Source organism: Pristiophorus japonicus, chromosome 6 (genome assembly GCF_044704955.1).
Source record: "Pristiophorus japonicus isolate sPriJap1 chromosome 6, sPriJap1.hap1, whole genome shotgun sequence".
In the NCBI taxonomy this organism is placed as follows: domain Eukaryota; kingdom Metazoa; phylum Chordata; class Chondrichthyes; family Pristiophoridae; genus Pristiophorus; species Pristiophorus japonicus.
In genome coordinates, this window is record NC_091982.1 from 207,661,717 (window position 1) to 207,688,106 (window position 26,390).

Here is a 26,390-nt window from a genome sequence, read left to right on the forward strand (position 1 = left end):
ATGGTATGTTGCCTCCCTGGTGCAAGGGCCAAGGATGTCTCGGAGTGGCTGCAGGGCATTTTGAAGGGAGAGGGTGAATAGGCAGTGGTCATATAGGTACCAACGATATAGGTAAAACATGGGATAAGGTCCTACCAGCTGAATTTAGGGAGCTAGGAGTTAAATTAAAAAGTAGGACTTCAAAGGTAGTTATCTCAGGGTGGGCTACTCAGAGTAGGAATGCAGGAAAGCTCAGATGAATACGTGGCTTGGGGAATAGTGCAAGAGGGAGGGATTCAAATTCCTGGGATTTTGGAACCGATTGTGGGGGAGGTGGGACCAGTACAAATCGGATGGTCTGCATCTGGGCAGGACTGGAACCAATGTCCTAGGGAGAGTGTTTGCTAATGTTGTTGGGGAGGGTTTAAACTAATATGGCAGGGGGATGGGAGTCTATGCAGGGAGACAGAGGGAAGTAAAATGGGGGCAGAAGCAAAAGGTAGAAAGGAGATAAGGGAAATTGGAGGGCAGAGAAATCAAAGGCAAAAATCAAAAAGGGCCACATTACAACATAATTCTAAAAGGATAAAGAGTGTGAAAAAAACAAGCTTGAAGGCTCTGTGTCACAATGCAAGAAGCATTCATAACAAGGTGGATGAATTAACTGCACAGATAGCTGTTAACGGATATGAAGTAATTGGGATTACGGAGACATGGCTCCAGGGTGACCAAGGCTGGGAACTCAAAGTCCAAGGGTATTCAATGTTCAGGAAGGATAGACAGAAAGGAAAAGGAGGTGGGGTAGCGTTGCTGGTTAAAGAAGAGATTAGCGCAATAGTAAGGAAGGACATGAGCGTGGATGATGTGGAATCTATATGGGTAGAGCTGTGGAACACCAAAGTGCAGAAAACGCTAGTGGGAGTTGTGTACAGACTGCCAAACAGTAATAGTGAGATTGGGGATGGCATCAAACAGGAAATTAGAGATGCGTGCAACAAGGGTACAGCAGTTATCATGAGTGACTTTAATCTACATATAGATTGGGCTAACCAAACTGGTAGCAATACGGTGGAGGAGGATTTCCTGGAGTGTATAAGGAATGGTTTTCAAGACCAATATGTCGAGGAGCCAACTGGAGAGCTGGCCATCCTAGACTGGGTGCTGTGCAATGAGAGAGGATAAATTAGCAATCTTGTTGTGCGTGGCCCCTTGGGGAAGAGTGACCACAATATGGTAGAATTCTTCATTAAGGTGGAGAGTGACACAGTTAATTCAGTAGGTTCCTGAACTTAAAGAAAGGTGACTTCGATGGGATGAGACATGAATTGGCTAGGATAGACTGGCGAATGATACTTAAAGGGTTGACGGCGGATAGGCAATGGCAGACATTTATAGATCACATGGATGAACTTCAACAATTGTACATCCCTGTCTGGTGTAAAAATAAAACAGGGAAGGTGGCTCAACCGTGGCTAACAAGGGAAATTAGGGATAGTGTTAAATCCAAGGAAGAGGCATATAAATTGGTATATAAAAAGCAGCAAACCTGAGGAATGGGAGAAATTTAGAATTCAGCAGAGGAGGACAAAGCGTTTAATTAGGAGACGGAAAATAGAATATGAGAGTAAGTTTGCAGGGCACATAAAAACTAGTGCAAAAGCTTCTATAGATATGTGAAGAGAAAAAGATTAGTGAAGACAAATGTAGGTCCCTTGCAGTCAGAATCAGGTGAATTTATAATGGGGAACAAAGAAATGGCAGAGCAATTGAACAAATCCTTTGGTTCTGTCTTCACTAAGGAAGACACAAATAACCTTCCGGAAATAATAGGGGACCGAGGGTCGAGCGAGAAGGAGGAACTGAAGGAAATCCTTATTAGTCAGGAAATTGTGTTAGGAAAATTGATGGGATTGATGGCCGATAAATCCCCAGGGCCTGATAGTCTGCATCCCAGAGTACTTAAGGAAGTGGCTCTTGAAATATGGATGCATTGGTCGTTATTTACCAACAGTCTATCGATTCTGGATCAGTTCCTATGGATTGGAGGGTAATGTAACCCTACTTTTTAAAAAAGGAAGGAGAGAGATAACAGGGAATTATAGACCGGTTAGCCTGACATCGGTAGTGGGGAAAATGTTGGAATCAATTATTAAAGATGTAATAACACCACATTTGGAAAGCAGTGATAGAATCGGCGCAAGTCAGCATGTATTTATTGAAAGGGAAATCATGCTTGACAAATCTTCTTGAATTTTTTGAGGATGTAACTAATAGACTGGGCAAGGGAGAACCAGTGGATATGGTGTATTTGGACTTTCAGAAGGCTTTTGACAAGGTCCCACACAAGAGATTAGTGTGCAAAATTAAAGCATATGGTATTGGGGGTAATGTATTGACGTGGATAGAGAACGGGTTGACAGACAGGAAGCAAAGAGCAGGAATATACGGGTCCTTTTCAGAGTGACTAGTGGGGTACCGCAAGTTTAAGTGCTAGGACCCCAGCTATTTACAATATACATTAATGATTTAGACGAAGGAATTGAATGTAATATCTCCAAGTTTACAGATGACACAAAGCTGGGTGGCAGTGTGAGCTGTGAGGAGGATGCTAAGAGGCTGCAGAGTGACTTGGACAGGTTAGGTGAGTGGGCAAATGCATGGCAGATGCAGTATAATGTAGATAAATGTGAGGTTATCCACTTTGATGGCAAAAACAGGAAGGCAGAATATTATCTGAATGGTGACAGATTAGAAAAAGGGGAGGTGTAACGAGACCTGGGTGTCATGGTACATCAGTCATTGAAAGTTGGCAAGCAGGTACAGCAGGTGGTGAAGAAGGCAAATGGCATGTTGGCCTTCATAGCGAGAGGATTTGCGTATAAGAGCAGGGAGGTCTTACTGCAGTTGTACAGGGCCTTGGTGAGGCCACACCTTGAATATTGTGTACAGTTTTGGTCTCCTAATCTGAGGAAGGACATTTTTGCTATTGAGCGAGTGCAGTGAAGGTTCACCAGATTGATTCCCGGGATGGCAGGACTGACATATGAAGAAAGACTGATCGACTAGGCTTATATTCACTGGGACGTAGAAGAATGAGAGGGGATCTCATAGAAACATATAAAATTCTGACGGGATTGGATAGGTTAGATGCAGGAAGAATGTTCCCGATGTTGGGGAAGTCCAGAACGAGGGGTTAGGGGTTACAGTCTAAAAATAAGGGGTAAGCCATTTAGGACCGAGATGAGGAGAAACTTCTTCAGTTAGAGAATTGTGAACCTATGGAATTCTCTACCACAGAAGGTTGTTGAGGTCAGTTCGTTAGATATATTCAAAAGGGAGTTAGATGTGGCCCTTATGGCTAAAGGGATCAGCGGGTATGGAGAGAAAGCAGGAATTGAGTACTGAAGTTGTATGATCAGCCATGATCAAATTGAGTGGTGGTGCATACTTGAAGGGCCGAATGGCCTACTCCTGTACCTATTTTCTATGTTTCTATGTTTGCAGCACTTCAATGCTGTAGAACACTGACAGCACAGCTGTCAAAGTGAATGTGGCCATGGTCCCTTTAAGGAAATTGGCTGATGATGCGTCAACAGTGAAGTCATCACCACCGCTTCCTTTTAATTGGATGGGAACCTTGCTGGAAGGGCTAAACAAGCCCAATCAGGGCAAATTCATGTGTGAAGCCAGGCTGGAGACAGGAACGGATTCGGGACCTGCTACTGACGTCTTCCACCCTCGCCCTGCCGAGGTAGGTAATATCGCGGCCATAGTGCCAGAAACTTTCAGCCCAACCAGCCAATAGCATCCCATGGAATTTTGGCATTTACACTGGGTGGCTGCTCCATTCTGCCGCTACTGGTGTGGGTGGCCAGCTCTATTATGATGCTGATCCCTTCTTTTGGATCTGGGACAATCATGGTAAAGCCAAATCACCAGGAATTTCGATCCATATTTTTATATAATATATATATTTATTCTACCAGGGTATTGCTTACAGTAAGTCAAAGGATATACTTGCTCTTGTTGACTTTGTTTTCCTTCTTCAGTTGAAAGTAATACTGAATTCTGATGCTCTTTAATTCTAACATAAACATTATTTGAAACCAGGTTAAGATGTATAAACAATAGTGGGAACTTTTATGTTGAGTGCACTGTCTTGTGAAAAATTGATTGCTATTTTATAGCAACTTTGTAATATAAAATATACCCACACATACATTGAAAACATTCAAATTAAATTTATTCAGTGAACAATAATATTTAGGGGGTGAAATTGCTCTTTTTTATAGCCCCATTAGTGCCTCCACGGGGCACTAATGGGGCGCAATGAGGTTATCACCTGGGGAAGGGGTCGATAGTGCCTCCAGGGAAATGTTCCAGAGGCTTGGAGGGCTGTGTGGCATTAGCGTGAGAGCGATTTGTGCCCCGAGATGGTACACACACAGCGATGATGTCATCGGGCCAACTCCTTTGCGTCCTGTGGGGAAAATTGTCCTGCGGGCGACAAGGATGGTGCCAGCCAATGTCACCACCAGCAGACATCCACCACCAGCGCGCCCTTTAAGGGGAAGGCCATTTGTGCAGTGTGCCGCAATATTTTTCTGTCAACTGACTCCTCTGTCGGCCCGACAATGAAAGCCCTCGGCTCGACAGGGCCGTCATCCTGAAGCCCGCCACTCCATTATGGGTGCCGTGCTCTTGGCCCGGTCGAGGGCGACCCTGATGGCCCAGTAGCGGCTGCCAAAGGGACTGAAGAGTGCGAAGCAGCCTTCCCTTTAATTGAAGGGGGGGGGGGGGTGTTCTGCTGCGTCAGCGCTATGCGGAGATCTGACGTTGCCGGCGGGACCCTGTGCTCCAGGCCCTACCGTCCCGGGAATGCCCCTCCATAGATGCTGAGTGCCTCGGAAAGCACTCTGCCTCTGTTGAGGGGTGGAAGGGCCGAATCCCGCTCTGGGGGCAGAGCTTCCAGGCCGGGCAATAAATGTTCCAGCCTTGGAAGGTAATTTCGCCCACATAATACCTTCTCTTCTCAATTCATAGTTTTCATTTAGGCTACTCTAGAAGAATGTTTACAATAAATTATGAATAAATTCATAACATACAGTTTGCAACACCTTTCTGGGAAGTTTTCCATTAGCCCTTTACAAGGACATCTAACCAAGACATAAGTTATAATGAAGAATGGGTCTGCACTCAAATCAGGCAGCGACGGTGGCTGAAAAAGGGCCAATGGTGGTGGAGAACAGTTGGATATTGACCAGTGACAGTGGGAAACTGAAGCACCCGAGACCCTATGGAGAAAAGACAGGGAAAACCAAGAAAAAATGTTAGATACCATAAAGGAAGACTGTGGGCGGGCAAGAACTGAAAATAGAAATGGTGAAGGTGGAGGATCAGAGCCTATAACTTTAAACAAAGCTTTTTTAAAAACTTGCAACAAAGAACTTTGGAATAGGGTTAATAATCTTTATGTATAATTTTTTTTAAACTTTGTCTCCTCTCAGTCTTAGGAGAATCAGGACCAACCCTCAGGATTCAATAATTCAGACACAAAGGAAAATAACTTCAATGCCCCTACTGGTAGCAAAACTGGGCAACAGGACAGATGTGTTGCATAGACACCATTGGTGGGAAGGTGGAACGATAGTGTGACAAGTTTACGTAAACATGGACAGAGATATTTATAATGGTAAAACGTTGACAAAAAAAATGAGAGAAAAATGTAATACAGGAAGGCAGGTTGCTTAGACAGGAAATGCACATAGTATGAGATTTTTAATAAGATATATTGCCAAGTCTATACAAAGAATAATCTCCCTATGCCAAATGTATTTAATCCAAATGCATAGCATCACTGAAGTCTCACTCTCCTTCTTTTAATGATTTCATACTTTGTTGCCCTGGCAGAGTTTTTGTGGTGTTATCCATTGTAAATCAGAGCTTGTATAAGAAAGGTATGAAATGCCCCAAAATATTACCAGGGATGCTGAATAATCAGCTTTGGTGGTGTGCATGGGATATGGGAAGGGGGCCGAATGTCTAGAAATACTAGGATGAGGTTTCAGGGGGTAATAATGGTCTGGGACCATTGGGAAGGAGTCGCAATAATCTGGGGACATTGATGAGGGTGGTCTTTGGAATCCCGGAGCAGATCATTGGGAGCGGTGCGGAGATCAATGAAGGAAGGTTCCTTGATCTTAGAAGATTGAGAGTGGTTCTGAGATAAGAGAGCACAGAAAATGTGATCTTGGGATTTGTGAGTAGTGAAAGGGATTTCTGCCATCTGGGAATGAGGAGGGAAATCTAGGAAGGAGTTCTAGGGTCCAGCAAGACTAAGGAGGGGTTTTGGAGTCGGTAGGCCAAAGTGTGGCAGTACTGGCAGTTGCTGAGATCTGGAATAATGGGGGGTGGTCGGGGAGAAATCAGAGTCGATCAGATTTGTGCGGAGGTGATCCAGGGATTGGAACTCAAACTGGTATTAACTATTAGTTCCTTTTTATCCATCATGCCCCAATCTCCTCATCACATTCCTGCCTATCAATTTATTAATTCAAGCATCAAGAACCCCTTTTGTGCCCTCAGGTATCTCTCTCTATATTGCTTTCATAATCATCCCGTGTATGTTCCTGCCTTAATTCAATGTAATGGTAATAGATGGAAAAATCACAGGCTGGCGTTGCACAATTCCAGGTATGCACTCTTGGCATGAGCCAGGAGATACAGAAGTCAGGAATGCAATTACCTTTTGTTGCACTATTACTGAATGCATTGACTGATTCAGTTTATTAATAGGCATACATTTCCATAAGTAAACAAAGATTACCTCATAAATGTTCATCATTTATGCAGTTTGTAGAATTTACCAATATCTCGCAAAGATTCCGGGTACCTTTCCCCTGCAGAGGAGAAGAATCCCTTTCTGGGCTTTTAAAATGAGTATAAAGGGGCAGACGAAGCTTGCGGGGAATAAAAGGCGATGCATTCATGGACACCCCCCCCCTCAATGTTTGGACTCATAGGAAAGGGAATTCAAAATGGACCTAAATTACAGAAGCTTGAGATCCTCTAAACATCTATGGGAAGGAGCATATCAATTTTAAGATTCTACAACATTTTGGCTGCGAAAAAGAGTTACCAAATACAGGAGGTGGGGCCAACCTCTGAAGAAAATTCATGTATTAAAGATCCCAGGCTATTCACCCTTTAAGAGGTAATCGAATTACCCAATCAAGCACAATGGAAATCATGGTCAGGAAACTGGACAATCCTAAAACAATGCAAAACCAGTGATAGCACATTCTCATACCCTAATCGAGTTACTGCTGACAAAGGAGACATTTGAAAATCAATGGACAGAACAGTTTAAACAGAGCGCTAGAGATTTGATGGGAGATAATGGAGCCTTTTTTTTGGATATATCTATCCCCCAGTTTTACAAGAAAAAACTAGCAGAACACAGACTGGAACTCGCACAGACTCGAGCAGAACACAGACGGGAACACAGACACAGACACAAGCAGCCTGCTTCCACGACAGAGAAGAAATGGAATAGTGAAGGAAACTACCAGAACTCATCAAGAACTGACCGAGCACGAGGCCCACGAAACTGAAGGTTGTCAGCAACCAAATTGACAACCACTCTACAATCTACTTCTGAACGACCCAACGGGGGAGAAATTACCAACAGGGACTATCTAAAACTATTCCTAACCAAAGAAAGTGGGTACTTACCCCATACATCCAAAACGCAACTTAGCGCATCAACGGACGCACCCCAACCGAACACTACGCAGTCCGAAGTCCTCTCCTCCATCAGGGGTACGGCTCGCCTAGAAGGCCAAGTGCAGTGAACTCTGAAGCCGCGATTCACCGGCAACTGTCCAAAGGGATTGGTGAGCATAGCCCCTGAACCCCCAGAGCTATAACTTAGTTAGTCAGGGGAATTGGGAGGGGGGAGGCTGGGATAACTTGTGTAAATGTATCTGCATTCTCCTCTTTACCCCATTTAGAGTTTAAGCTGTATTCTTTTCCCCACAGGCTGTAATTTGACATTTTATTCAATGTGTTGTACCCCTCAGTGTGTATTGGTCTGTGTGTGTTATTAAAGGTGTGCCTTTTACTTCTTTTTAAACACAATAAAGCCATACCTGCTTCCGATCTTGAAACCGATTGTCTGTCCAAGTCTGTCACAGTCCCTTCATAATTCCAGTGTCGAGAACCAAGGGTGTGGGAGCGATTCGGAACTGCTCATATAAGGTCAGAAGGGAAAGCTGATCCCCTGCAAACCACCCCTTACAAGTTTACATATTTTTAGATATAAAAAAAATGTCATTAAGCATGAAGAGTGCTTATATTTGTGGGCTTGATGTCCCGAAAAGAACCACAATGAGCTACTTTGTTATAGACACAGAATGCCTGCTTTGGCCCTTTGAGCATTTAGATTGGAGGATTTTTAGTACATCCCCAAAGGCTCACCAGGAGAGAAATGACCATCCAGTGAGACACTAAAGTGTTGTAAATTTCTATAAAATAGCTCATCAGCAGATAATCATTCCCTATTGACTTCTAAAAAAGGTTATCAAAATGCCACAACAAACTAAGCACTAACTTTATAGTTATGCTTATACTATCAATTCATAAGATTGTGGAAATAATTTTGATATGAACTGGAATATCTAACCTTTGTAAAACCAGCAGTATGTAACGATTTTTTCAGCAACAAGGTATATTTCAAATGTTATTGACTAAGTGACGATAATTCCTGTTTTTTTTTTATCTTGACTGTTCCCTGGTAGGAGTTACTCCCAAAAGGAAACGGGTGTCTCTGTGATCACCTCCAAAACAACTCTGTAACCATATAACAGGAGATCTCTTTGTACTAGATAAAGAGCTGCACAAGAAATGAGGCGATTCATTCCGATAGTAGCTGGCAATGTTGGATTGGAGGCAATCCTAAAAGTCTTATCCTTAAGATATCCTACTTAAGTAGATTCTTCCCCTTGCATTGCTCAGACACTTGACCAAAGTGTAGACATTCAGAATTAAGCAGACATAAAATGCACTAGTAAATAAAGAACATGGATATTATTTTAATTAAATAAATCTTCAAAAGTTACTTATTAAAATTCTAGAGACAAAACACCAGTCCACAATGTTTTGTTCAAGAGCCATATGCAAATTGTACTATTGCTAGATATGTGACAGCAAAATTTAGCTCATTAGTCAAAGAATGAGAAAAGCAATGCATGTTATATTAGAAGTCATACTATACTACAGAATATCACTGATTACCCTATCTCATTAACCTGCGGTGAAAGACAGTGAAAATAGCATTTATCATCAACTGCATTAGCCACATTTATTTTCTGTTTTATCCATTTTCCAATTGCAGCAGTTTGTAGGATTTAAATGGCTGTCTTATGTGGCCATTTTGATGACAAATGTCAGCTCAATATATGTTCTATGATGGATTTTTTCAGGTACATGTTGTGGTTAAAAGCTCATTCACTCTAATTAATATGTGTCACATTATCAAGAACTGGGAAATAGCACAGAATATCTCAGGAAAGAGAGAACAGAAAAAGAGGTAATCAGATTAACAACCATCAGCGGTAATGTGATGGGTATAATCACTGTCAGTGTACTGAATGATAAGAATGTTAGAAGTAATGCAGGACAGGTAGTACCTTAAGGGTGTTTTGGATAAATTACACATAGCTTGATGGATGTACCCTTTATCTTCAATTAAACATTACAGTTGCACTTTAAATTAAACAATGCAGTTAATGAAAGCTGTGATTCACAGATTGGGAAGAGCCCTAAAAACAAAATGGAGAGGATTGAAAAATGATGTAGCTAATCAGAAGTTATGAACTTGAGTATTCCTTTCACTCCCACCAGTCGACACTCAACCCTTGATACAAACCTAATGTGCCATTCTCGAATATGCAACTCTGCAACTGAAAATAAATCTTATACTTAAGCAATATATATTCCAGCAATGTAATCTAATTATTCATGCTGATATCAGCATAAATGTGATGACAATGTTACAGTTGCCCCATACAGAATTAATAAACCTGACCATTGGTAAGAAAAGTAGAGAATAGTAATGATGCAAAATGGTTGAATTAGTTACATAGATTACAGTATTAACTAAAAAATGTGCTTAACACTGCATTGAGACATTTTACTTTTCTGAAATTTGCAAACAGTAATAAGCAATGTAATCAAAACTCCTGAAAATTGTACAAATTTGTATCATTTCCCAAAGAGCAATTTTGTTATGATTCACTCATCAAACATGAATGTATTCTCATTTACTGTGCAGTACCCAGTCATTACGAAGGCATTTTAATAAGCATTCTGCATGTTCTTTAATTTTCTTTAATCATAAGAGCCTCATAACTCTATGCTAATGCAAACACTTTGTAGTTATGAAATGACCATTTATTATCATTTTGCCTTTCTTTTTCTCCAATGCATAGTTACACTGTTAGAAGCAGTTTGCTTCTTTAAAAAATAAACCGAATAGTGTTTATTACCTTAATAAAAGTATATAAGCTTGTTATATCAAGCAAGTCAGGGACCAAAAGCTGGGTACCTGCCAATAATGAACAAAAAGCATGATTAGACCATCATTAGTAAGGTCTTTCGGGATATGAAGCACTGCTTACAGTTCATTAAGTATGGTGATTAGTAAATAGAGGTATAACACAGATCAAGCCGTATGTCAGGTAATTTTTGTGTCATGCTGCACTAAACCACCTGTCAGGATGTTTTTTCAGCCGTAAACTCAATCTGCTGTAGTTTCTCCAGCTCTCTCCATTCCTAATTAGTAAGCTTGTGCTAAAAACTGGATTTTTGAGTCCGAAATGGAATTTGAAGTTGCAGCTCATAATTCATCCTATTAGACAAATGATTGCAACTCTTAAATCCAATGAGCTTCCATTCACTTTCCACCAAATCTTTAAATGGTTTGCTATTAAGAATTACCCTGAATTTGCGGTCAGAAGATTCCCGTGAGCAAATGTCTCCAATCCGCAAATAAAATGCCCGCGAACCTGGTGGTCTGGGAGGTCGCACTCCTGGGTCTCTCCGGGTTCCCAGGGGCATACGCGATTTGCAAGAAGGGGATCCACAATCATGCTTATGGGGATTCCGTATGTATGGAAGGATGAATGGGAATAGCCCCAAAAATACAGCTACACAGCAAATACATTTAAAAAAATGTATATATTTAAAATTAATTAAAATGCCATTTAATGAAATATTTAAAACAAAAATGTAATTTTTTGAAAAATAAATTTACATTTTTTGAGGAGGTAAGCAAGAGGGTCGATGAGAGTAGTGCGTACAATATAGTATATATAGACTTTAGCAAAGCTTTTGATAAGGTCCCACATGGTAGACTGGTCATGAAGGTTAAAGCCAATGGGATCCAGGGTGAAGTGTCAAGTTAGATCCAAAATTGGCTTGGAGGTAGGAAGCAAAGGGTAATGATAGATGGATGTTTTTGTAACTAAAAGGATTTTTCCAGTGGGGTTCCGCAGGGCTCAGTACTGGGACCCATGCTTTTTGTAGTATATATCAATGATTTAGATTATACGATATAGAGAGTATGATTAAGAAGTTTGCAGACGAAACTAAAATTGGCTGTGTGGTGAAAGTCATGGGCTGCAGGAGGATATCAATCTACTGGTCAGGTGGGCAGAGCAGTGGCAAATGGAATTTAATTCAGAGAAGTGTGAGGTGATGCACTTTTGGAGGGATAATAAAGAAAGGGTATACACATTAAGCTGTAAGCCACTTAATAGTGTGATGAACAAAGGGACCTTGGAGTGCTTGTCCACAGATCCCTGAAAGTAGCAGGCTAGGTGGATAAGGTGGTTAAGAAGGCAGATGGAATGAGGCATAGAATATAAGAGCAGGGAGGTTATGCTTAAATTGTGTAATACTAGGCCACAGCTAGAGTATTGCATACAGTTCTGGTCACCATATTATAGGAAGGACGTGATTGCACTCGAGAGGGTGCAGAGGAGATTTACTAGCATGCTGCCTGGAATGGAGAATCTTAGTTATGAGGACAGATTGGATAGACTGGGTTTGTTCTCATTGGAACAGAGGAGAATGAGAGGAGACCTCATTTAGGTGTACAAAATATTGAGGGGCCTGTGGATAGTGAGGGCCTATTTCCATTGGTGGAGGAGTTTATTACGAGGGGGCATAGTTTTAAGGTGTTTGGTGGAAGATTTAGAGGGGATTTGAGGGGGGGCTTCTTTACGCAGAGGGTTGTGGGGATCTGTAACTCTGCCTGGAAGAGTGGTGGATGCAGAAACCCTCACCACTTTTAAGAGATGTTGGATGGGCATTTAAAGTGCACCAACCTGCAGGGTTACGGACCTAGAGCTAGTAATTGGGATTAGACTGGATGACCTTTTGTTGGACGGAGCAGATATAATGGTAAGTACTGCAGGGAATAGAATACAGCCAGGGTGATCTCCTGGACTAGTTTCAATCACCTGGATGAATCGGAGAGGAATCTTCCCAGATCTTTTTTCCCTAAATTGGCCTGGGTTTTTATCTGTTTTTTGCCTCTCCCAGGAGATCATATGGTTCTGGTTGGGGTGGAGTGCAGAATGTTTTATTATAAGGGATGTCGCAGTTGTGGTGAGGTGGATTGGTTGGGCTGGGTGCTCTTTGCCTTTCCATCATTGTTCATAGGTTTATATGTAACCTTTAGGACTTCTGACCAAGGGCCGTGTGGCTCTTTGTCAGCCGGTGCGGACACGATGGGCCGGAATGACCTCCTTCTGCGCTGTAAATTTCTATGTTTCTATGTTTCTATGTTTCTATGTTTTAAAGGAACAAAAATAAACTTTCCTCATTGTACAGATTTTTTAATGTATAAATGATTGATAACAATTTATTTTAATGTTTTTTTGAACGCCGGTAAAAGCAAGCCTTACGTAGAATTTCACAGGAATTTGCTGGGCAGTCATTGGGAAAATAGCCCAACTCTCCTCCCGTGGTTGCCCTTTTTCCAGGGATTCGTTGGCTCTGTCAAGAAAATTCTTGACGGATCGCAAGTTCCGGGTTTTCGTGCATGCGCTTCACGTGCGCAAGTTACAGCCCATTGTATTTTCTGATCAGCATGTTCTCAACAAGACTTTATTTTATATTTTAACGTGTTAGCTTTTGCATGGTGATTTGTCATTGAGCCAGTTCTTTCTGAAAATGTACACTGTTTTCACTCTTTTAAACCTGCAGAGAAATTGCTATTGATGCTACATGGTTGCTAATACATACAATGGCCCCAAGTTTCCACATGATTTGCTCCTGATTTTTAGGAGCAACTGGTGTAGAACGGAGTATCTTAGAAATCGGAATTCTCGTCATTTAGTTTGCTCCAGTTCTAGTCAGTTAGAACAGTTTCACTTTGGAACAGAATTTATTTTTCAAAAGGGGGCGTGTCCGGCCACTTACGCCTGTTTTCAAAGTTTCGTCAGTGAAAACTTACTCCAAACTAACTTAGAATGGAGTAAGTGAAGATTTTTGTATGCTCGAAAAAACCTTCTCTACACTTTAGAAAATCAGGCGTAGGTTACAAATCAGGCGTAGGGAATGGGGGAGGGGGGGTTTAAAGGGAAGTTTACAAACATTAAACACTTCAGTTTTACAAATAAAGAGCCATCATCAATAATAAATGATAAACACATCAATAAATCAACCAATAAATCAATCAAAAAAAATTAATAAGAAATAATTTTTTTTTAAATCAATAAATAAAACATTTTCTACTTACCGACTGCAGCACCGGGAGCCCTCCAACAGTGTGCTGGGATCCCCCCCACCCAGTGTGTCTCTGTCAGTATCTCTATCTCTCTGTCTGTCTGTGTGTGTCTCTCATTCTCTGTCTGTCAGTGTCTGTGTTTCTGACAGCGAGGGGAGGGGGAGGAGGGGTGTAGAGGGAGAGAGTGGGGGAGCAGAGGGAGGGAAGGAGAGAAGGGGGAGGGATGGGGGAGAAGGGGGAGGGGGGAGAAGGGGGGGAGAAGGGGAGAAAGGAGAGAAGGGGAGAAAGGAGATGGGGGAAAGGAGATGGGTGGGGGGAAAGGAGATGGGTGGGGGGAAAGGAGTTGGGGGGGGAAAGGAGATGGGGGGGAAAGGAGATGGTGGGGAAAGGAGATGGAGGGGGGGAAGGAGATGGAGGGGGGAAAGGAGATGGGGGGCAGGGAAAGGAGAAGGGGAGGGAAAGGAGATGGGGGGGAAAGGAGATGGGGGCAGGGAAAGGAGAAGGGGGGGAAAGGAGAAGTGGGGTGGAAAGGAGAAGGGGGGGAAAGGAGAAGGGGGAGGGAGGCTGAATGGGCCAGGCCCGAGACTTCGGGCAGGGCCCATCCCCAGCACCAGATTTACAGGTAGGTGGAGTTGGGTCGGGTCGGGGGGTGGTGGGAGGTCGGTCGGTTCGGTTCGGGTCGGGGGGAGGGAGGGAGAGGGAGGTCAGGTCGGCGAGAGGGAGGTCAGGTCGGGGGGAGGGAGGTCAGGTCGGATCCAGTCCGGGGGGAGGTGGGGGGGGAAGCGGGAGTCGGGTCAGATCCAGTCCGGGGGGGGGTGGTGGGGGAAGCGGGAGTCGGGTCAGATCCAGTCCGGGGGGGGGGCGGGGGGGAAGCAGGAGTCGGGTCGGGTCCGGGGGTGGGGGGGGGAAGCGGGAGTTGGGTCCGGAGGCGGTGGGGGGGGGGGAAGCGGGAGTCGGGTCCTGTCCAGTACGGGGGCGGGGGGGGCGGGGGGGAGAAGCGGGAGTCGGGTCGGGTTGGGTCCGGTCTGGAGGCGGGGGGCGGAAAGCGGGAGTCGAGTCGGGTCGGGAGGAAGCAGGAGCTCCAGTGAGGCCATTCATCCAGGGCTAGGGGCTGCGTGCTTTGGGCCCCTCCCACACAGTTTCGGGCGCCTGGAGCTACTGCACTTGCGCGCCCACTGTAGCGCGCATGTGCAGAGGTCCCGGCACTGTTTTCAGCGCAGGGACCTGGCTCCGCCCCCTACAGCTCCTGCTGCACCGCGCCGAGGGCCAGAGGACCTGCAGGAAGGTGGAGAATCTGGAGAGTTTTTTTTAGGCGCACTTTGTGGCGCGAAAAACGGGCGTCCAGGTCGGGACTACGCCGTTCTAGGCGCGGCTCGAAACTTGGGCCCAATATAGCATTGATTACTCTACTTCTGTTTGAATGCCAGACAATTGATAAAGGACACAGGACTGATGAACTTTTGGTATACTCCTTTCTTTCTGCAGCTGTCAGCATTGCGGAGTAGTTTTTATTTTGCTAAACTTCAGCAAAGCCTTAATTATAGGATGCGTCTATTTGTACTAACTGAATTGCAGCCATTTCTCTGATTGGCTCTCCATTATCACATGACCAATTGCTCATTGGTCCCCTTGGAGGATCAGCCACACCCTGAAGTTTCTCTGGAATGTGTGAATGGAACCTCCCAGCCTAACTTTGCACGTTGTAACATGACCCATTTTGATTTCAGAATCAGAAGGGACACATCCCTCCCCCAGCCAAAGTGCCTTACCCCAGCGCTACTGCATCCCTCCCCCAGCCAAAGTACCTTACCCCAGCACGTGCATGACCTTGCCCCCCTCCCGCCCTCCCCAACAACCCCCCCCCGCCCCATAGATGGGACATTGTGTACGGATTGTTAACAGGCTTATTGAGTATGAAGTGACAGCCACTCCAACGATGTCCCTTGTACGGGGCTGTAAGAACATGATCCATTTTCCCTGAGTTCCCTCTCTACCCTCCAATCACCCCCACCCATGTCTCTCGACCACCACCCCCCTCCCCCACCCCTAATCTCTCTCTCTCTCTCCCTCTCCCTCAGTCTCTCTCTCTCCCCAGTCTCTCTCTCTCTCTCTCTCTCCCTCCACCCAGTCTCTGACCCCCCAGTGTCTCTCCGCCCCCACAGTCTCTCACTTTCTTCCCCCCTCCCCCCACCAGTCTCTCTGTTATATATGTATACTTGTATTTACTCTGTGCAGCCACCAGAAGGCTCATCCCCTGGAGTCCCAAGGGATCCCATAATCCTTTGGGAGCACAGGTGTTTAAGGAGGCCTCACAGGTTGGAGAGGCACTCTGGAGACCTGCAATAAAAGACTAAGGTCACCCGTTACTTTGAGCTCACAGTGTTCAGTCTGATTCTTTCTCCATACATAACAACTGGCAACGAGATACAGATAGCGAAACCAAAGATGCAGAGAACAGTGGGCATCCTGGAGAAATTCTCGGAGGGAGATGATTGGGAAAATTTTGTGGAACGACTCGACCAATACTTCCCGGCCAACGAGCTAGATGGGGAAGAGAACGCTGCCAAATGAAGGACGATCCTCCTCACCCTCTGTGGGGCACCAACGTATAGCCTCATGAAGAATCTGCACACTCCAGTGAAACCTACAGAGAAATCGTACGATGATTTGTGCACACTGGTCTGAGAGCATTTGAACCCAAAGGAAAGCGTTCTGGTGGTGATGTACCGATTCTACGCCAACAAAAGATCTGAAGGCCAGGAAGTCGGCGAGCTAAGATGCCGAGCAGGACATTGCGAATTTGAAGGACATTTGGAGCACATGCTCAGAGACTTTTTCGTACTTGGCGTTGGCCACGAAACCATACTTCGCAAACTTATGACTGTAGAGACTCCAAACTTGAGTAAAGCCATAGCGATAGCCCAGCCGTTCAATGCCACCAGTGACAATACGAAGCAAATCTCTCAGCACACACGTGCTGCTACAAGTACTGTGAACAAAGTGATGTTGTTTTCAAATCACAACGTAAAGGGCAGGTCACACATGCCTGCAGCTGCACGTCCGCAAATGTCTCAGAGTCCACCATCAAGGGTGATGAATGCAAAGCCATTAACACCTTGTTGGCGCTGCGGGGGTGATCATCATTTCCATTTGTGCCAATTCAAAGGGTATGTTTGCAAGGGCTGTGGAACATTGGGACACCTCCAACGTATGTGCAGGCGAGCTGCTAATCCTGTTAAACCTGCAAACCACCATGTTGCAGAGGAGGACAGATCCACGGAGGATCACGACGAACCAGAGCCTCAGACTGACAAGGCAGAGGTACATGGGGTGCACACATTCACCACGAATTGTCCCCTGATAATGCTGAATGTTGAACTAAATGGACTCCCGGTGTCAATGGAATTGGACATGGGCGTGAGCCAGTCCATCATGGGCAAAAAGACTTTCGAAAGATTGTGGTGCAACAAGGCCTCAAGGCCAGTCTTAACTCCAATTCATATGAAACTAAGAACTTATACGAAAGAACTGATTCCCATAATCGGCAGTACTACCGTAAAGGTCTCCCACGATGGAGCGGTGCACAAGCTACCACTCTGGGTGTTACCGGGCGATGGTCCCATGCTGCTCGGCAGGAGCTGGCTGGGAAAGATACGCTGGAACTGGGACGACGCCAGAGCGCTATTGCCCGCTGACGACACTTCGTGTGTCCAGGTCTTAAACAAGTTCCCTTCGCTGTTTGAACCAGGCATCATGAAATACCAAGGAGCAAAAGTGAAGATCCACCTAATTCCGGGGGCGCGACCCATCCATCACAAGGTGAGAGCAATACCGTACATGATGAAAAAAAGGGTAGAGATCGAGAGGACATAATTTCACTGATTGAGTTCAACGAGTGGGCCAGCCCGATCGTTCCTGTCCTCAAAGGAGATGGCAACATCAGAATCTGTGGCGATTACAAAGTAACTATCAATCGTTTCTCCCTGCAGGACCAATACCTACTACCAAAGGCCCACAAACTCTTTGCAACGCTGGCGGGAGGAAAGACGTTCACAAAGCTGGATCTGACTTCAGCCTACATGACGCAGGAACTGGAGGACTCATCGAAAGCCCTCACCTGCATCAACACACACAAAGGTCTTTTTATTTATAACAGATGCCCATTTGGAATTCGATCAGTGGCAACAATATTCCAGAGAAGTCGGTCCTGCACACCATGGTCTTCCAGGACGACATCTTGGTCACAGGTTGGAACACAGTCGAGCATCTGCAGAACCTGGAGGAGGTTCTTAGTCAAATCAACCACGTGGGGCTCAGGTTAAAACGCTCGAAATGCGTTTTCCTGGTGCCTGAAGTGGAGTTCTTGGGAAGGAGAATTGCGGCGGACGGCATCAAGCCCACCAAACAAAGCTGGAGGCAATCGAGAACGCACCGAGGCCACAGAACATGAAGAAGCTGCGGTCGTTCCTGGGACTCTTGAACTACTTTGGTAACTTCTTACCGGGTCTCAGCACCCTACTAAAACCACTGCATGTCTTACTATGAAAAGGGGATGAATGGGTTTGAGGCAAAAGCCAAGAAATTGCCTTTGTAAAAGTGAGAAAATTGTTATGCTCAAACAAATTGCTTGTGTTGTATGATCCATATAAGCGTTTGGTACTAGCATGTGATGCGTCATCATATGGCGTCGGGTGTGTGTTGCAACAAGCTAATGATTTCGGGAAACTGCAACCAGTTGTTTATGCATCCAGGAGTCTGCCTAAGACTGAAAGAGCCTACAGCATGATTGAGAAAGAAGCATTAGCGTGTGTCTATGGGGTAAAGAAAATACATCAATACCTGTTTGGGCTAAAATTCGAATTGGAAACTGACCGTAAGCCGCAGATATCCCTGTTATCCGAAAGTAAAGGGATAAATACCAACGCATCGGCCTGCATCCAGAGATGGGCGCTCACGTTGTCCGCATAAAACTACGCCATCTGCCACAGGCCAGGCACAGAAAACTGCGTCAATACTCTCAGTAGGCTGCCATTGCCCACCACGGGGGTGGAAATGGTGCAGCCCGAAGATTTAGCCATGATTATGGAAGCATTTGAGAGTGAGCAATCACCCGTCACTGCCCGGCAGATCAAAACCTGGAGGAGCCAGGACCCCTTATTATCCTGAGTCAAAAGCTATGTGCTTCACAGGAGCTGGTCCAGTGTCCCAGTGGAAATGCAGGAAGAGATAAAGCCGTTCCAGCGGCGCAAAGCTGAAATGTCTATACAGGCAGACTGCCTTCTGTGGAGCAATCGTGTAGTGGTTCCCAAGAAGGGCAGAGACACCTTCATCAATGACCTCGACAGTACCCACCCAGGCATCGTAATAATGAAAGCGATAGCCAGATCCCATGTGTGGTGGCCGGTATCGATGCAGACTTAGAGTCCTGTATTCACAGATGTAACATATGCTCGCAGTTAAGCAATGTACTCAGGGAGGCGCCGCTAAGTTTATGGTCTTGGCCCTCCAAACCGTGGTCTAGGGTACACGTCGACGAGCAGGCCCGTTCTTGGGTAAAATGTTCCTTGTGGTTGTAGATGCGTATGCCAAGTGGATTGAGTGTGAGATAATGTCGGCTAGCACATCCGCTGCCACTACTGAAAGCCTGCGGGCCATGTTTGCCACTCACGTCCTATCCGATGTCCTGGTGAGCAACAACGGACCATGTTTTACCAGTGCTGAGTTCAAAGAATTCATGACCTGTAACGGGATCAAACATACCACATCTGCCCCGTTTAAACCAGCATCCAATGGTCAATCAGAGAGAGCAGTGCAAACCATCAAGCAAGGCTTAAAGAGGGTAACTGAAGGCTCACTACAGACTCACCTATCCCGAGTCCTGCTTAGCTACCGCACGAGACCCCACTCACTCACTGGGATCCCACCCACTGAACTGCTCATGAAAAGAGCACTTAAGACAAGGCTCTCGTTAGTTCACCCTGATCTACATGAATAGGTAGAGAGCAAGCGGCTTCAACAAAGTACATTCCATGATAGCGCAAATGTCACGCGAGATTGAAATCAATGATCCTGTATTTGTATTAAATTATGGACAAGGTCCCAAGTGGCTTTCCGGCACTGTCGTGGCCAAAGAGGGGAACAGGGTGTTTCAGGACAAACTTTCAAATGGACTCATTCACCGAAAACACTTGGACTAAATCAAACTCAGATTTACAGACTATCCTGAGCAACCCACCTTGGACCCTACCTTTTTTGATCCCCCAACATACACACCAGTGGCAACCGGCACCGCGGTTGACCACGAAGCAGAACCCATCATCCACAGCAGACCAGCAGGACTCAACACACCAGGCTGCCCAGCAATGCCAGCTGCACAGCAGCCCAGCGAGGGCCCAACAAATGACTCAACAACACCAGCTTTCACACCGAGATGATCAACCAGGACAAGACGGGCCCCAGATCGACTCACATTGTAAATAGTTACACTATTGATTTTGCGGGGGAGTGTTGTTATATATGTAAACTTGTATTTACTCTGTACAGCCACCAGAGGGCTCATCCCCTGGAGTCCCAAGGGATCCCATAATCCCTTGGGAGCACAGGTATTTAAGGAGGCCCCACAGGTTGGAGAGGCACTCTGGAGACCTGTAACAAAAGACTCAGATCACACTTTACTTTGAGCTCACCATGTTCAGTCTGACTCTTTCTCCATACATTACACTCTCTATCTCTCTCTCTCTCTCTCTCTCTCTCTCTCTCTTCACCCCCCACCCCCCCTCCCCCTGCCCAGTCTGTCTCTCTCTTTCACTCTCCTCTCAGCCGTCTGCCGCTTCTCCAGCCCTTTTCTTAGCTACCCTGTGGGTCCTCTTATCGCCAGATGGATCAGAGGCTCGGCGTTGCCCAGGCTCCGGAGTTACAGTGGAGGCAACGAGGTGTTGTGGGGCTGCTCAGGGCTCGAGGCTGCTCAGAGGCTCGGCACAGTGGAGGCAACGTGGTTGACGGATTGGAGTATGGATCGGCGCTTTGGATGGACACATGCGCAAAAAAGGCTAAGTGTAAATTGTTCTGGGGGCGGTGGGCAGGGGGCATGGGAACCAATGGTTGAGTGATTATAATCAGGGATGCTTAAGAGGGCAGAATTAGAGGAGTGCAGATAAGTCAGGTGGGTATTTGTCCCAACTCGCTTCTGCGCATGTATCAGGAGACGCAGTCGCAGAAGGGAGACTTAGTATAAATAGTTACTTCGTATTTATAGCGCCTTTAATTTAGTAAATTGTCCCAAGGTGTTTCACAGGAGTGTCATAAAATCAACAAAATTCGACAATGAGCTATATAAGATGATAGGGCAGAAGACTAAAAGCTTGGTGAAAGATGTAGGTTTTAAGGAGCATCTTAAAGGAGGAAAGAGAAGTGGAGAGGCGGGGAGATTTAGGGAGGGAGTTCCAGAGCTTAGGACTGAGGCAGCTGAAGGTACGTCCGCCAATAGTGGAGCATTTAAAATCGGGTATGTTCAAAAGGCCAAAATAGGCGGAGCACAGTCTACAACAACAACAACAACTTGTATTTATATAGCGCCTTTAACATAGTACAACATCTATAGGTGTATTATAAGATAAAAACATTGACACTGAGCCACATAAGGAGAAATTAAGGCAGGTGGCCAAAAGGTTGGTTAAAGAGGTAGGTTTTAAGAAGTGTCTTCAAGGAGGAAAGAGAGGTAGAGAGGCGGAGAGGTTTAGACAGGCAAATCCAGAGCAACAAAAGGCATGGCCACCAATGGTTGAGAGATTATAATCAGGGATGCTCAAGAAGGCAGAATTAGAGGAGTGCAGATAGAAACATAGAAACATAGAAAATAGGTGCAGGAGTAGGCCATTCTGCCCTTTGAGCCTGCACCACCATTCAATATGATCACGCTTATCATGCAACTTCAGTACCCCATTCCTGCTTTCTCTCCATACCCCTTGATCCCTTTAGCCGTAAGGGCCACATCTAACTCCCTTTTGAATATAGCCAACGAACTGGCCTCAACATCTTTCTGTGGTAAAGAATGCCACAGGTTCACAATTCTCTGAGTGAAGAAGTTTCTCCTCATCTCGATCCTAAATGGCTTACCCCTTATCTTAAGACCGTGACCACTGGTTCTGGACTTCCCCAACATTGGGAACGTTCTTCCTGCATCTAACCTGTCCAATCCCGTCAGAATTTTATATGTTTCGATGAGATCCCCTCTCATTCTTCTAAATTCCAGTGAATATAAGCCTAGTCGATCCAGTCTTTCTTCATATTTCAGTCGTGCCATCCCGGGAGTCAGTCTGGTGAACTTTTGCTGCACTCCCTCAATAGCAAGAATGTCCTTCCTCAGATTAGGAGACCAAAACTGATATCTCAGGTGGTGATTGTGAGGCTGAAGGAGATTACAGAGAAAGGAAGAGGGTAGACCATGGAGGGATCTGAAAACAAGGATGAGACTTTTGAAATCGAGGCGTTGCTTTTCCAGGAGCCAATGTAGATCAGCGAGCACAGGGTTGATGTGTGAACGAGGCTTGGTGTGAGTTAGAACATGGGCAGCTGAGTTTTGGATCGTCTCAAATTTACGTAGGGTAGAATGTGGGAGGCCAGTCAGGAGTGTGTTGGAATAGTCAAGTCTAGAGGTAACAAAGACATAGATGAGAGTTTCAGCAGCAGATGAACTGAGGCAAGGGCTGAGACAAGTGATGTTACGGAGGTGCGGATAGTCGGTCTCAGTTATGCTGCAGATATATGGTCGGAAGCTCATTTCAGAGCCAAATATAAGACACTAAGTTTTGTGAAAAGTGTGGTTCAGCCTCAGACAGATGTTAGGGTTGGATTACAGGATGGAGACAGTGGCTACGGAATGTGGTGGGGACAAAAAACAATGTCTTCGGTCTTCCCAATATGGGGATTATAGGGCTGGAGATGATTAGAGAGACAAGGAGGGGCGAGGCCATGGAGGGAATTGAAAACAAGGATGAGAATTTTAAAATCGAGGTGTTTTTTAAGTGGGAGCGAATAGAAACATAGAAACATAGAAATTTACAGTGCAAAAGGAGGCCATTTCGGCCCATCGTGTCCGCGCCGGCCGACAAAGAGCCGCACAGCCCTTGGTCAGCAGCCCTGAAGGTTACATATAAATCTATGAACAATGACGGAAAGGCAAAGAGCACCCAGCCCAAGCAGTAGGCCTCACATAACTGCGACACCCCTTATACTGAAACATTCTGCACTCCATCCAACTGGAGCCATGTGATCTCCTGGGAGAGGCAAAAAACAGATAAAAACCCAGGCCAATTTAGGGAGAAAAAAATCTGGGAAAATTCCTCTCCAACCCATCCAGGTGATCGAAACTAGTCCAGGAGATCATCCTGGCCTTATTAGATTCCCTGCAGTATTATCATTATATCTGCGCCATCCAACAAAAGGTCATCCAGTCTAATCCCAATTACCAGCTCTAGATCCGTAACCCTGCAGGTTACAGCACTTTAAGTTCCTATCCAACCATCTCTTAAAAGTGGTGAGGGTTTCTGCATCCACCACTCTCCAGGCAGCGAGTTTCAGAACCCCACAACCCTCTCCGTAAAGAAGCCTCCCCTCAAATCCCCTCTAAACCTTCCACCAACCACCTTAAAACTATGTCTCCTTGTAATAGACCCCTCCACCAATGGAAATAGGCCCTTACTATCCACTATGTCCAGGCCGCTCAATATTTTGTACACCTCAATGAGGTCTCCTCTCAATCTCTGTTCCAATGAGAACAAACCCAATGAAATGTAGGCCAATGAAATGAAATGTAGGCCAATAAAATGAAATACAATGAAATATTATGCACTTTGGCAGAAAAAATCAAAGAGAAAGTTATTATTTAAATGGAGAAAGGTTGCAAAGTGCTGCAGTACAGCGGGACCTGGGGGCATTTGTGCATGAAACACAAAAGGATAGTATGCAGGTACAGCAAGTGGTCAGGAAGGCCAATGGAATCTTGGCTTTTATTGCAAAAGGGACGGAGTATAAAAGCAGGGTAGTCTTGCTACAGCTATACAGGGTATTAGTGAGGCGATACCTGGAATACTGCGTGCAGTTTTGGTTTCCATATTTACGAAAGGATATGCTTGCTTTGGAGGTAGTTCAGAGAAGATTCACAAGGTTGAATTTCAGGGATGAGGAGGTTGACTTATGAGGAAAGGTTGAGTAGATTGGGCCTCTACTCATTTGAATTCAGAAGAATGAGAGGTGATCTTATTGAAATGTATAAGATTATGAGGGGGCTTGACAAGGTGGATGCAGAGAGGATGTTTCCACTGATGGGGGAGTAGAACTAGAGGGCATAATCTTAGAATAAGGGGCTGTCCATTTAAAACTGAGGTGAGGAAAAATTTCTTCTCTCAGAGGGTTGTAAATCTGTGGAATTCGCTGCCTCAGAGAGCTGTGGAAGCTGGGACATTGAATAAATTTAAGACAGAAATAGACAGTTTCTTAAACGATAAGGGGATAAGGGGTGACAGGGAGCGGGCAGGGAAGTGGACCTGAGTCCATGATCAGATCAGCCATGATCGTATTAAATGGTGGAGCAGGCTCGAGGGGCCGTATGGCCTACTCCTCCTCCTATTTCTTATGTTCTTATTAATTTAATTTTAAGAATAGCTACACATAAAGGTTCAACAATGATGCAAATGTGATTGCAATAAACATAAAGCATCTGGAAATTGTTGCATATAACAACTCATGTCTTTATTATGACTATATACTTTCATAGCAAATTAATTGTTCAACATTTAAATTCAATGTAGTGTTCAAACACCAAAAACGAACATTTGGTGATCAACACAGTATTCAGTAACACACGCAAATAAAATAGCTTTTAAAAAATATATTAGTAGATGTTTAAGTTGTACAGAACTTAGGTATGCTAAACCCCAGTATAGATATGGGCTATATTGGTAGGATGCTGTCAGGCAAGACCACAATGTCAAGCTGATGTTCTGAAATGGGCCAAGGACAGTTCAGGCCCTGGTCTCCTGAACCCTATCCCTCTCAAGGCTGCATATCCTTGGACCCCAAAAAGCCCCAGACTGCCCCCCCAGGTCCACCTCTATTGCAGGTGCCCTTCTTAGTATTCCTAAATCCCTAAACCTTCATTCCAAAGCACTCCGGATACCTGTCTTGAAATGCTAGAGAGACAAAGTTTGGAGCTGTTGTCTCCATGATAGGAATGAGAGTCCAAGATGCTGGAATTTACTCATGAATTTATTATAGGAACTGGTACTCACAAACAACACTTATGATGATACGAAGACTGCTGAAGAACTCGCGTTACACTTGCTGAGCTCAGTAGCAGGGTGATCAACCCTGGGTCTTCCTAATTATGCCTTATATGTTAGGTGTGTGGGAGGAACTTTCAAAGTCCACACATGCTATCTTGTTAATATCATATGCTGCTCTTAATCCATCCATCTCACTTCATTTGTTTAATATTATACATCATGAAGCATACAAGAAAAATCATAACACATTGCACGCCAAGCAAAATTTTAAAGCTGATTATCCCCCAAGCACTACCATATACTCAGAAATCATCTCCAGGTCTTAAGAGATCCTGCTGTCATTTGTTTACCTTTATCCATCCTGTGGATAAATCCGATTAAGTATTATTTCTTACTACCTCTCAACTGTTCCAATCCTGTTAACTCCAGAGAACCAACCCTGAATTTATCATTTCCAATTCTATGATCTTTTCTACTTTAATTTTAATTCCTCTGTTAGGTACCAGTGTGTTTAACGCTATCCTGGTTATTCACTAATTTGTACATAAAAGGCCAGGTTCTTGATGGAGCAAGTGTCCGAGTCTTGATTAAAACGGTTAAATTAGTAGTCATGCAGTATATGATCTCACTCTCCTTAGCCACATTAACCATTTCAAGTAGTAGTATTGTCAGTGTGACTGAGAATGTCTGGGACCCGTTCTTCAATGCATCTTCATCATGTATTCTGCATACAGTTTGCTTCCCCTGCAACATGTGACATTGGCCTGTTGTTTGGGCATAAGAGGTGCTGTTTTGATTCCAAAACGATGTCCATGGCGTTAGTGCGAGTGCAGAGAAGGCAGATCGTGATGTCAATCAGCGTGATTTTACGAAGGCACTGCCATTTTGAAGCTCAACATTCCAGCTAACGAACTCTCTTAAGCTTGCACAACTGAATACGTGTTCAGCAGCAGGAAGGATACTCCACCAGCACTATTTAAAGGGATCATCAACCATTTACAGGTTAGTTGCTGGTTGATTTTGCAGTGAATCATGCAGCAGTCACGATGCCTTCATTATGCAGTGATCTGCTGTCCCATTAGCATTTGAGCCACCACGACAAACCAGAGGATGGCTACTGGACAACAAGGGCTATCTGTTAACCACATGGCTCATTACTCCGGTGTGCAACCCACTCACACGTGACCAGCATTCCTACAATGAAAACCATGCTGCCACACAATATATTATCAAGCAGACCATTGGTGTGCTGAAGCAATGCTTCGGCTGCCTGGACTGCTCTGGAGGAGCCCTGCAGTACTTCACAGATTGGGTGTCGAGATTTGTGGCAGTCT